Raw genomic sequence first — 13,127 nt, 5'->3', positions numbered from 1 at the left:
GAAGGGGATAATAGAAGAAGGATGACACTATGTATCCCAGTAATACTTTAGTTGTGTAACATGATTCTTCCCAGGCGAGGGAATTACACTTTTTGTTTGCTCTCCCGCATGCTCATCAAACTTCAGATGGGCATATCGCACCGTGCTAGGGTGAATTCTATAACTGTTTGGTAGTACTAAATCCTCAGCCACCAACCCACAAACCTTGGTTGTCTTGGCGTGGGACAAAAATCTACAAGCGCATGCGCCTTGGCAAATAGTTAAGCGTTAATAGAAGAAGAGCAGAAACTTTGGAGATAGGGACCGACTCTGAATTTGGAGAAACTAGTTCCGGTTGTTCTCGTGACCGTGTTGTCTGCTTAAAGGGATGTACAATCCGTTATGTATGGGCGTGTCTATAAGACTCAAGAACTATATTTTTTAGTAGTAGTGTTACTATTTCCTGGAGTAGTGATTTGGCTGTCGTCTGCTTGAACGTCTGTTTCTACGGTAGATGCCCATTCCCAATGCACTGATAATGCTACGAACTTCACGCATGCTCAGTAGAGCTATATTTGATGGAAGATAAGTTTGATATAGGCCCCGCCCATACATAACGGATTGTACGTCCCTTTAAAAATTGCCTTTTGCATGTCAACGGTCAACCCAGAGATCAACCCTTTTCCACCACCAAAAATAAGCAGTCGACATAACTTAAACAATAAAAAGCGTCGATGCTTAGCCAAAAAACCAAAAACCGGATCTAGTTACTCCAAAACCGTGGCCGGACTTTTCAAAAGCCTCGTGAAAGGCTAAACTTTCTGATCCTCTTGGTATATTCTCTTTGCAAAAACCCACAAGCGCATGCGCCTTGGAAAATAGTTAAGCTCTAAGGGAGTAATGATAAGAGAACTATTTATCGCGAATGTGATTCGGTTTAGTAACCTTGCATGCTCCAAATGTAAAATGATGTTGGGAAGAATCACGTTACAATTACCAGGATGCTTTGCGCTATACACTTCTCTCGTAGAGAAGTAGTATACACTTCTACATTTACGTTCTTTAGTTGAAAGATTTGAGAAGAAACATTTATTTCCTCCCCAAAGCCTTTCTAGAAAATAAATCGTATGGACAAGTCGAGTCGAATGCTTTTTAACATTTTCAAGGTCGAATAATAAGTAATAAGGGTAGCCGCCGCCGGCAAAAGGGTTAATATGAAATTTAATCACTTTGAATTAAGATATGTAAATTAACTCGTTTCGCGAGGACTTGAAATTGAAAAAGAAATGAAAAAAATACCAACAACGTGATATATACGTGTTTGGTCATGTATTGGTTGAAAATTCATAGGACTTTGATTGGATATAAATTATAAAAGAAAACATTTAAATCGACTAATTAAATTTTTAGGTTTAATTGCAAATTAGTTTTGAAATCGAGTATTGTTTATCTTGCATTAAAAGGTATAGTCACGAAACTCGTCACTTTGCCAGTTCAATCTGTTTGCGATTGGTAATTAATCGAGGATTGTTTACTGTTTAAAAATTCATGAAAGACTTCCTTATCCCCAATTACCCTTCCACCTTGTAAATTTGTCCACCATTTTGAGGGAAAGTGTAGAGAGAAGCCATTCTTAATCCACATACCCCCTCCTTCTTTTCTCTAGTTTAGCTATTTGAAGAAATAAAATAGCTTCTATAATTTAGTGGTGTTCCCCTCGACCAACACATAACCGAGCTTATAATGCAGAATTTCCAACTTAAACTAAATTACTTTATACAGGGTGTTTGTGAAAGGTCCATCAATAATGAAAGGGCGTATTTATTGGGCCATTTTGAGTCGAAAATGTTCTATGACATTTTTCCGTTCGGGCCACTGTTTTCAAGTTATGATTGGAGTAATTTACGGATGACCCCTTAAATTTAATTAAGAAATTGAAAGACAGCGCTAATTTAATGAAGGGGTCATCCCTAAAATATTCAAATCATAACTCGAAAACCGTGGCTCGGACGGCAAAATGTCATAGAACATTTTCGACTCAAAATGGCCCAATAAATACGCCCTTTCATTATTGATGGACTTTTCACAAACACCCTGTATAGGCCTAACTCGTTTTTAAAGTTCAGTCTTTTCTTTGTTTAACATGATCAAGATGAATTTGACAAGTTCAAACTGCAGGATTATTTAACCAATAGTAACATATAAATTATACGTATGGCACTAAATGAAATGGCATGTTTCCAAGAAAAACATGATTTACATCAACAAACTTGTAATTTGTCAAAACTTCCGTTAGTAGTTAGAGCTTCAGGGCTCACAAGGTGCTCAAACACCAGCATACTTATGTGCATACTAAGTGTTACACTTGCTGTTTTTACGTCACTTTTCGTAGAACTTATTTAGTGTTTAGGGTTAACGAATTCAACTTCAAACTTATTCCGTGTCTTAAACCCTTTTTTTCAAAGAGCTTGGTCGAACCATATGGAAAATTTAATACACGTGGAAGCAATATAAAATTCATATATTTTGATTGTATTTAGGTGATATCATCGTGCATTTCAAATGAAATATAAAAAAACCTCAATATTACTCAAAAAATATTTCAAAATCGCGGCCCCGTCCGTAGGGTAAAGAACCCGTGACTTTATGCTATATAGCTTTTTATTCCGGAATGACTAATATTATTATTAATTATGTTAAGTCTGAAAATTTAATCCAAATCAGTTCCTAAATATTTCGTAAAGTTTTCGATTTTTAGCGTGATCGCCAATACGGATATCCGATATAAGTTTATTATTTATTACCATTGAACGTACGCGGAAGGTTCTTCCGTAATTAAAGGCCGACTTCCAACGAAAAGGTTCTTACGAACTGAAAACCGAGCATCGAGACTAACAATGGAGCGACCGTGCCGATTTTCGAACTCCCGCTGGGGCAAAAGATGGAAGGGTTCTAGCTAACTGAAAGCCGTGTAATGCGGTTCTAGCGAACTGAAGATACACAATAGAGAATTTCCTTCAGGGGAAAGCAAAAATTCGAGAGGAAATAAATTTAAAAGGATTTCTATTGTCCATCTTCAGTTCGCTAGAACCGTTCCAACTTTTGCCCCAGCGGGGATTCAAAAATCGGCACGGTCGCTCCATTGTTAGTCTCGATGCTCGGTTTTCAGTTCGTAAGAACCCTTTTCGTTGGAAGTCGGCCTTTAATAATTACTAATTAGTAAACCAGCACAAATTAAAACCCACGCAGGAATTGAATAAATTGATTTAAATAATTATTTACAAAATGGCCGCCATGCAAATTTCGAGGAAAAAAATTACAAAGTCTGTTTTTACCAACACATTTAAATATAATTTAATACGATGGAGGAAAACGTTTATTTTATTTTTATTTTTAATTTAAATTTAAGTATGAATTTAATTAACTATTAAAATCTCTATATCACTTTTATAAAGTGTTATAAATAATTCCAAGGTCTTTTAAATGACGCTTTCAAAAAAAATAATAAGTAAATGCTTAGGAAAACGATTTAATACTAAGGTTTTTTCCTCAATCACGTTTAATGTGAGGTTGATCATTAAACATTAGGCTTAGAAAAATCCTTGATAATTTTATATTATTTTATTGCCAATTCTTAATAACAACCCTTCATTTTTTGTAAAAATTAATATATATTTAATGATAGTTAAAATGGGAAAAATACACTTTATTAGTTTTGAGTATTTTCCTTCTATAACACCAAATTAAGATGAAACAACAAAAAATGAAAAGTATAATAGTTAGACCTTAAATTCAAAAAGAATTACACGATGACGTAGATGTAATTTGTTATTGACGTGATTGGCATATTTTTTAACGAGAAACCGGTCCCGTGACGTTAATTTCCTAGCAAAAATGGCATCGCGTTAGTGACTACCAAGTTAACTACATCTTTTCGTCGTGAAAGGGCAATCCAAAGGAATTTCAAGCTTCACCATTGTCCCCTCAAGCCGGCCTGCCTTTAGCTAAAGCAAAATTATATAGATATATAAACGAAAAGTACACTCCATTAACAATTCCCTAGCTGCCTTTGGCTGTAGACGACATGTAAACTGAGAAGCAGTGTTGTTCTTAGCAATTTTGGGAATGTACTTTTCTCAACTCTAAAACGTACTTTTTGAGGAAAAGGGGGGGGAAACGTACTTTTAACTTTCACCCCCCTCCGATACGCTTAGCACGCCATCTAAGATACAAAATATCTTAAATATAATTATAAGATTATTTTTATATTTAAATATAATTATAAGATTATTTTTTATATTTAAATATAATTATAAGATTATTTTTTATATTAATTTATGGAATATTATTTATTTTATTCTAATTGTTTTATCGATCCATATTAATTAAAACCAAGTAATTAAAACTAAATAAACCACGGGAACATCAAAAGTCTCAAGCGTTAAGGAATGCTTAACCTCTCTACTCCGATAGCAGTAACACTTTTAGTCGTTTCCCCCGGACCCCCACTCAAGTTTAGCGCCACTCTGAAAAAAAATTCCAGGGAAAGGGTTCAAAGGGTACAAAAGAACGATGGGTGATTGGCTCATTTTTCCTTTCGGCTTTTTTTGCCATGCGTAGAGACTTATTTTTTTTTAAAAAAGGAAGTGAGTTGAAAAATAAAACAAGGTGTCCGCCAGATTAAGTTCGTCCAAAAAAAGAATCAACTTTTTTAAATACTAAGAGATTAATTTCCTCGTCGTTATTCAAAAAAGTGCAAAATCGTCCCCCAAAAAAATAAAAAATACTTCCCATTCTAGAAATTCCAAAAAGTACTAAATAACCTACCAAAAATACAAAATGTATTTTTCGTACTCAAAATTTGAAAATGTACTAAAAAAGTACATTTGTACTACCAAGAACAACACTGCTGAGAAGTAAACTGCACCCCTCTCAACCGCCTACAGGAACTAACCAATCGGGGGAGAGCTTCTTCGCGGCATAGGTTTATTGAAAGTAGTGCATGTAGCTAGCGATCCAAACGTTAATTTTTGGTACTTTATGAGCCTATTCACGGCTTGTTCCCTGTGAAACGGTCGGGAAGGTAGTCATACGCAAAGGGGGGTCGACACTATTCTGGGATAAAGAAGGGCTTCTCATATTACACCGCGCGAGCAAGTTTCGACGAAGTGTACTTTTTGCTTCTAATTCTATATACTTTTGGTTCAACCAATAAGAGGATAGAGAAAATATGGATAACACGGAAACAAACAATTAAACAAAACCAAAAAATTTGGGTGCCAAAATAAATAAATACATCGCTTTTCTTTGCACTATAGCTATAAATTTAAAGTCAAAAAACTTTGCCAACATATTTTATATTATTATTATTTAAAAACAGATTAGGATAAACGCGGGCATTAGTAAAGACTAATAGCACCCCATGTTATTTCCCAATAGAGCTTAATACAGTCGAAGGCAGAGAGCTGCCATTACTCTATATAGTTTCAATTACTGATAACGTATGTCTATAAAATTCAATATATAAACAATTCTGATCTGTTTACATATCGAAAGAAAAAACAATAATTTAAAAAAAACCTATTATTTTTCAAACAAAGAAGAAGAAAAAACCCGATTCATTTAATTCCTTAAATGAAAGTGTACTAAGGTTAAACGATAAGATAAAGAGAATGATTTTGATTGAATCTTTGGAACAACTTACGAATTGAGTTACGTAGGAATTTTTTGTTTCTTTCTTTCGCTTTCAAAGAGGCCTTAGAAAAAACAATAATTTAAAAAAAACCTATTATTTTTCAAACAAAGAAGAAGAAAAAACCCGATTCATTTAATTCCTTAAATGAAAGTGTACTAAGGTTAAACGATAAGATAAAGAGAATGATTTTGATTGAATCTTTGGAACAACTTACGAATTGAGTTACGTAGGAATTTTTTGTTTCTTTCTTTCGCTTTCAAAGAGGCCTTAGTTTCGTGCAGTTGATAAAAAACCGAGGTGAAAAAACCCGTTTTAATTTTGAAAGGGGCTCTCGTCCGATTTCAAAGTCCGAAATATTTTCTTATTAATTTTTTTTAATTTTAAATCGCTAGGCTAGGCACAGTTCTAAACTTTTAAAACGAATGGATAAAACTACTATTTATTTATATTTAATATATTTTGATTAAATTTGGTGTAAATTTCGGTTTTTATGTATAAATAGATAATTTATATCGGTGTTAATTTTAAATTACTGACTAAGCAGGACTGCGAACAGTGCGATGCAAAAATTCTAAGATTACTAACTTAGAAAATAGAGATTAAGCTCTAATATTTATTAATTCTTGAAATAATACAATGGATTCTAAATATTAGTCATATTGCACGCTTGCTCGAGCGAATTTCCTTAATTTTTATATAGGTTTAGTTTATTGCAGGCTTGAAAAAGCATAATTTCCCATTAAAATAACCCTATAAATACCCCTTTTCTTGAACTGCAAAGTGAACCTCGCCTAGTTATGTTTTTGTTTACGCAATTTGATTCACAATCACGTGCGGAATTTAAATATTATTTTACTCGGAAAGAAAACTGTGGGATTAGAAAGTATAGTTTAGCCTAATCTTATCAGCAAAAGTGCTTGATTATTAGTCTTCGAGGTTTTTTTCCTAACCACTAAACTACGTCACTGCATGGTTATATTTTGAAAAGATAGATTAAACCATAAGATATGTTTCATAAGTTTGTCACTGGTTACAAACTGAAGCTTGTCATGAAGTGACGTAGGTCATAGATTTGGGGTAAAGCGACGTCTGGTGAGGCGCTGTCAAAGGCTTAGTAATGCAGACTAAATAGGAAGATGGAAGTCCTGCAAAATTAACACCGAGTGTAGGACTTCAATTCTCGCTTGTCGTTCTAAAAGTTCTCAGTAAACCTCTAGCATTACGAAGTGTCATACTTATGTTGCATAACTTATGAACTTATGATTAAACGTATATAAAATTATACAGGGTGTTTGTGAAAGGTCCATCAATAATGAAAGGGCGTATTTATTGGGCCATTTTGAGTCGAAAATGTTCTATGACATTTTTCCGTCCGGGCCACTGTTTTCAAGTTATGATTGGAGTAATTTACGGATGACCCCTTAAATTTAATTTAGAAATTGAAAGACAGCGCTAATTTAATGAAGGGGTCATCCCTAAAATATTCAAATCATAACTCGAAAACCGTGGCTCGGACGGCTAAATGTCATAGAACATTTTCGACTCAAAATGGCCCAATAAATACGCCCTTTCATTATTGATGGACTTTTCACAAACACCCTGTATGTTAGAATATTAAAGCTTTGGGCACGCGGACGTCGAATAGATTTTGCGATGGAAAGATTGTCCAATTTTAGTTTCCTCGTTTGAAATTTTAAATAATTTAGAAATTACCAGGCTAAAGCTACTAAATTTTATTGGTAGTGTCAAATTTCTTTAGTGCACAGGCGCGTAGGATGAGCTACTATATTTTGTGTCAGATCGTATAAGAAGAAGATGATGATGTTGTTGTTGATGATTATGATGTTAAAATGCATTTGCATTATATCTATTGGGGTTTTGAGGACTGCATAAGAAACTGGGTGGCTTTCCCGTATCTTTTATTGGTACTCTCTTGTCTAGGACACGTTTACTTAATCTCTGGGTTCAATAGTAGGCCTAGTATATAGGCCTAGGCCTAGGCCTAGGTACAAAGTTAATTTATTATTATCACAGGATAGGTAATCCCCAAGTTTTCGACAGTTCGGGTCTTTTATCCTAATTTTGGATGAAAATTCTATATATCTGTTAATCTTCTTGGGAAAAACCTCTAGATTTATCAAACGCAAATAAATAAATAAAAAACCACCCAGAAAGTAGGGTACTAGGGTTGATGAAAGCCTTTTCTGGTGATGCCCAAGAGTATCAAGTCTACTGAGCGCAGTCGCTAAAAATCGGGATGGAAGGGAAATTTTTTACCCCCGTGTCTTTCCCTCTTAGTTACTCTCTTCTTACTGTTTCACTTTTCGTAAATTATATTTGCCTCTGTCTCCAGTACTCAAATAGCCCAACCACCCTATTTATTATCAAGCCACGTTAGCAGATAATATTTTTTATATATTTTGTTCAATGGACATTGGAATTTTGATTAACGAATGCGGTCCTCGTGATACTTCAATTAAGTACGCCTATATCATCAAAAAAATGCCAATGTACCAAATATCCAATTTATAGCTTATTTTATTTAGTAAAGAAGTAAGTTAATTTTTATTCAAAATTGGGACCTATTATGGGGTTCGAAGCATCGTTTTCACTACTACAAAAAAGGGTATAGATAAGTCCTAACCTCTTTCTTTTACCCAAAACGTAATCAAGCCTTTTGTCAGTCAAGGTCATTTTAAATAAGTAATTCTAACCAGGGAGAATCAATAAGGGGTGAGAATACAACTGTTGCCTCATTTTTCAAATGCGATGCTCTAGCTTCTCCTCCCCCCCACCAAATCATCGCGAACCCCTCGCAGAAGACACATTATTTTCGTTCTCTGCTCTGCGCATAATAGTCTGCTACTACGAAATTTGTCGTGACGTCACACCCTCCTATCTCTTACCTCGGTTTTGGCTATCATATTAGAAGTCGTCAGCTCAGGTCATACAATTTAGAATAGAGTAATTTCTTTCCCATATACGGCAACGTCATAACCCTCTATCATGAATCTATATAACTATGAATATACAGCTCTATCATATGCCCCTTCTATCATGTCGATTTGGTTTGGGTGTTACCCTCTTAGCTTTAACGCGTTTTGCGTAGCCAATCACAAGACAAGAGGAAGTGACGTTTCGAATTTACACACCCCCGGACTCCCCCTCCCTTCTCCCGCTCCTAATACTAGCAGACACGTGACTGATGTCTCATTTCGCTAAGCCCCGCCCAAACCTTATCGAGAGGTTAGACAGAGTAACGCGGCTGTATATTCATAGTTATATAGATTCATGCCTCTATCTCTTACCTTAGTGATATCCCCTCCCCTTCGCTTCCGGGGGCAAATAGTATTCTCTAGTACAAAGTTGCCCCTAACGTAGGGGATACACAGTTCACTCCCCCTCTCAACCGAAATTACTCTATACCAATATTGACGTCACGTCCCCGTAACTCCTCCCTTCTCAGAACCACTCTATTCTCTCTGGTGAAAGGGAGAGAGAAAGAGGGAGAGGAAGTCTTCCTTCTTCTTAAGTGTGTTTAAATCATTTTGTACATTTTCGCGCTTCGTTCTGCGCATAATTGGTAGAGCAAGATGGCAAGATATTCTTTAGAGCGTTTCAAGTTCCTGACTCTTCCTCAACAACGATCACGTGTCATGCACTCTGCGCCGCATGAGAAGCTTAAAAGCTCCCTCTCTAAAGTCTCCCTGATAAATATAACTGTAATTCTTTCTCTTTTGATTTATAACTTATTCACGTTTTGGGGTAATAATTGAAGACTAAATAAAGCCCCATGGAGCAACATAAATTTGAATTAATCCCCTATTGTGTTGTTCGATATTTACGAGAAAAGTTAACATTACATTGCTCTTCATCGATATTTATTGGAATTGAAAATTATATTAATTTATATCGTATTGGGGACAATAGGGGATTCTATTTTTCGAGTTGTAAGTTATACTATTAACGTATGCTAAGTTTCCGTGGCAATAGTGTCTGCTAGTTGGGGGTAAATAATAGTTACTTCTTCTAAAGTGATTCGTATGTTTTTGGGGCAGCAATTGTAGTTTCTATGGATACACCGATATAAACAATATATATGACGATATGGATTTCTGATAATTGGATAAAATAGGTCAGTACGTCTACAGAACACAGTATGCCTTTACTTTTTTAGAAATGGATAAATATCGAAGAGAAAACAGTCATTCTAAACTCGATAACGGCGTTAAGCGTAAGGTTATCAGTCAGTGATAGATATTTCTAGATATATTGATAATTTTCTTACTACTGACTGAAGAGTCCAATTCGGAAATTAATTATATAGATGGAAACACGAACACGCCTTTATACACATGTAGTAAATTAAATAGGTCAAACACACCTATACGTCAACCTTAAACTATATTACTATAGGGGGTACCGAGGGGGCATTCACTATACATTTTTGGTGTATTTCTGATTAGTCTAGGAAATAAATAGCACACTTTCTCTGGTCCAAAACCAGTTTATTAATTAATTAGCCAGTTTTTAAATTCAAAAAGTGGCGGTTACTGGTCTTTGGCGAGTTTTTGTTTACCCCCAAATAAATTAAAACCGGTTTTTTATGGCAAACGAAGTGCCTAAATGACCAATAAAAACCGGGTGGGTTTTCAATGCGGTTTATGGTCAAACCAAGCTACCGTTATATAGTAGTTTTTCCCCCAATATGTTCAAAATAACCATTAAAAACCGGTTTTTCAATAGGGATTCAAGGGGGTCACTAAGCTGACCATTAAAAACCCGGTTTCATTCTGGGGCCAAGCTACTAAAGGACCATTAAATAGTCGCTTTTTTTCAATATGTTCAAAATAACCATAAAAAACCGGTTTTTTAATAACCTGGTTTTAAAGTGGAGCTTTAGCATCAAACCAAGCTACTAAATGAATATTAAAAACTGGTTTTTAAATTGAATATTTAGGGTCAATCAAACCAAGCAGCTAAACCAATAAAAACCGATTTCAAAATTACCATTTAGACACAAACAAAGCTGATTAAAGCTAGCCAGTCCATTATAGGTTTCTACTAAAAAAACAAAACGTACAGTTTCTAGGGGACCTAAACCTGTTCAAATATTAATTAATTAAGTTTGCAATTAGGGGTTTCGTATTTAATTAACTATGTCTTAAAACAACAATAGATGTCAAGCTTAATACATACAAATTAAGGATGATGTCATAGACTCCCGATACCATCCATTTTAGAGAGCAATACGCAAGCGATTTATGTTTTTAGGCCTTGTTTAGGCTTTAGGGTCAATTTCACTGGATATGCAGAGAGTTGCAGACGGCTGGAACTCGACCCCGGTGTACTGTACTACTTCTACTGTGTTTATATAATCATTGATTTTTCAATTTCCTCCTGGCCTTGTTACGACATCTAGCAGTTCTCATGTCCTTTATTATACTCTAATTAGTTATACAACATTAATCTTGAGTGTTAATTACTTAGTTTAATATGCCTCGAATCGGTAAAACAAATTGAGGTTTAAAATATTCGTAATCATTTCGAAAAGGCCCTGTTTTTGAAGGGGCGTATTTTTGAATATGGTTTATAGGCCCATATATTTACTGTACATACAATAAGACTCGTATCGTTATACGTCGTACTGTGCAATAAGTTATATGAATATCATTAATATTAAGATTAAATATATGCCTAGTAGCATGAGTTCATAAGATATGTTCCATAAGTATGACACTACCTATACTTCGTAATGCTAGAAACCAAGAAGTTTATTAGGGAGAAGGTATAAGATGCCTAAGTATTCACGCGCCATAGTCCCAGTCCCCCTTTCAAAATACAAGGGGGGACGTAAAAGGAGACCGGGCTATTTCGCCTCTTCTCAGTCGGAAAGTACGTAATTTTCGTCATTCGCGTCGCGCTGATGTTAGTTTTCAAGAATAACTCCGGGCACGTCTACGTTTGGACTGGAGATAAAGCTGGAAATGTGGCGGATTTATACCTTCTCCCTAGTAAACTAGATATCACTTCTTGGTAGAACTATAGTTCGAGAACGACAAGCGAGAATTGAAGTCCTACACTCGGTGGTTAATTTTGCAGGACTTCCATCTTCCTATTTAATCTGTACTAAGCCTTTGACAGCGCCTCACCAAGCGTCGCTTTACCACTAATCTATGACCTACGTCATTCACATCATGACAAGCTCCAGTTTGTAACTAGTGACAAACTTATTTAACAATGAACTTATGGTCGTATTATAATAAGTTATGTGAATATCATTAATATTAATATTAGCATTAAATTTGTGCCCAGTAGTTAACTTAATTTCCAAAAGTAATTTAGAAATTTTATATCCGAAAATATATAAAAGCCCAGGGCTAAAACAGAACTTAGTAAGATATTTGAATCTATAATTTTTGGATGGATTTAAAAAAAGAAAAGGTTTTCAAGGTTATAAGGGTTGTTTTGGAGCTAATTTTTACTTTGATTTCTTTATTTCTTCTTTTTTTTTACGATAAAATCTTTTATTATTTAATTAATATAATTAACTGACATTTGGGATGGATGAAGCATGAAGGAAAAATGTTTCGGCTTTGATTTTATATCAAACAACTTAAGCTTATACCAAGAAGTGATATCTAGTTTATTGGGGAGAAGGTATAAATTCGCCACATTTCTAGCTTTATCTCCAGTCCAAACGTAGGTGCAGAGTTAATCCCTGCCTCTAAATTACAACCAGCATCTCATTGCTTCTTGAAAACTCACGTCAGCGCGACGCGAATGACGAAAATTACGTATTTTCCGACTGAGGAGAGGCGAAATAGCCCGGCCTCCTTTTACGTCCCCCCCCCCCCTTGTATTTTGAAAGGGGGACTGGGACTATGGCGCGCGAATACTTAGGCATCTTATACCTTCTCCCTAGTAAACTAGATATCACTTCTTGATAAAACAAAACCACGCTCCTTCAGTTAACACATCGTTTCAAATTCTCATTCAAATATCAGAATATTTTATCATATTTGTTAATAATTTGTAGGTAATATAGGCTAGATTTATACTGAAGCGAAGTGTTGTTGATTAGGCAATCAATCTAACCGTTCTTAATCTATTCAAACTGATAAATTTTTATTAGTTAAGATTAAAAATATAGGTGTTAAATTCCAGGTATGTTACGAGCAGAAAACTTCTACGAAAACACTTTAATCAAAATATTTTTCAAGTACATTTTTTTTTAATTTGTCCCTCAAAAATTTTGCTTCGACTTGTTTTCAAAAACATGACAGACAGACAGCCTAGCCGGTTATGGGAAATTTCCTTAACTCGTGACTCGAAAACATTTCAATATGACTTTAGACTAGAAATAAGGATAAAGGTTTTATACCATACCCTTTAATAGTACTCTAGAGTTACCTTGACACAACCACGTTTTTCCCGCTTATTTGAAATCACG

The 13,127-nt window shown here is 35.0% G+C and overlaps 1 protein-coding gene across 1 annotated transcript in view; it reads right to left on the bottom strand.

The window, feature by feature from the left end:
* The window catches only part of LOC149717393 (ABC transporter G family member 23-like), a 33,302-nt gene extending 22,298 nt beyond the window's left edge, over positions 1 to 11,004 (bottom strand). Inside the window, exon 1 of the mRNA XM_089838788.1 lies at positions 10,874 to 11,004. The gene's annotated coding sequence lies outside the window, so the exon portion shown is untranslated. The remainder of the gene's footprint in view (positions 1 to 10,873) is intronic.
* Between the last annotated feature and the right edge of the window lie 2,123 nt (positions 11,005 to 13,127).

This window comes from Phalangium opilio, unplaced genomic scaffold (genome assembly GCF_054372755.1).
Source record: "Phalangium opilio isolate 3A_F unplaced genomic scaffold, DU_Popi_V2 ptg000003l_1, whole genome shotgun sequence".
Lineage (NCBI taxonomy): Eukaryota > Metazoa > Arthropoda > Arachnida > Opiliones > Phalangiidae > Phalangium > Phalangium opilio.
The sequence above is the reverse complement of the archived record's forward strand: the minus strand, read 5'-3'. Positions and strand labels throughout refer to the sequence as shown.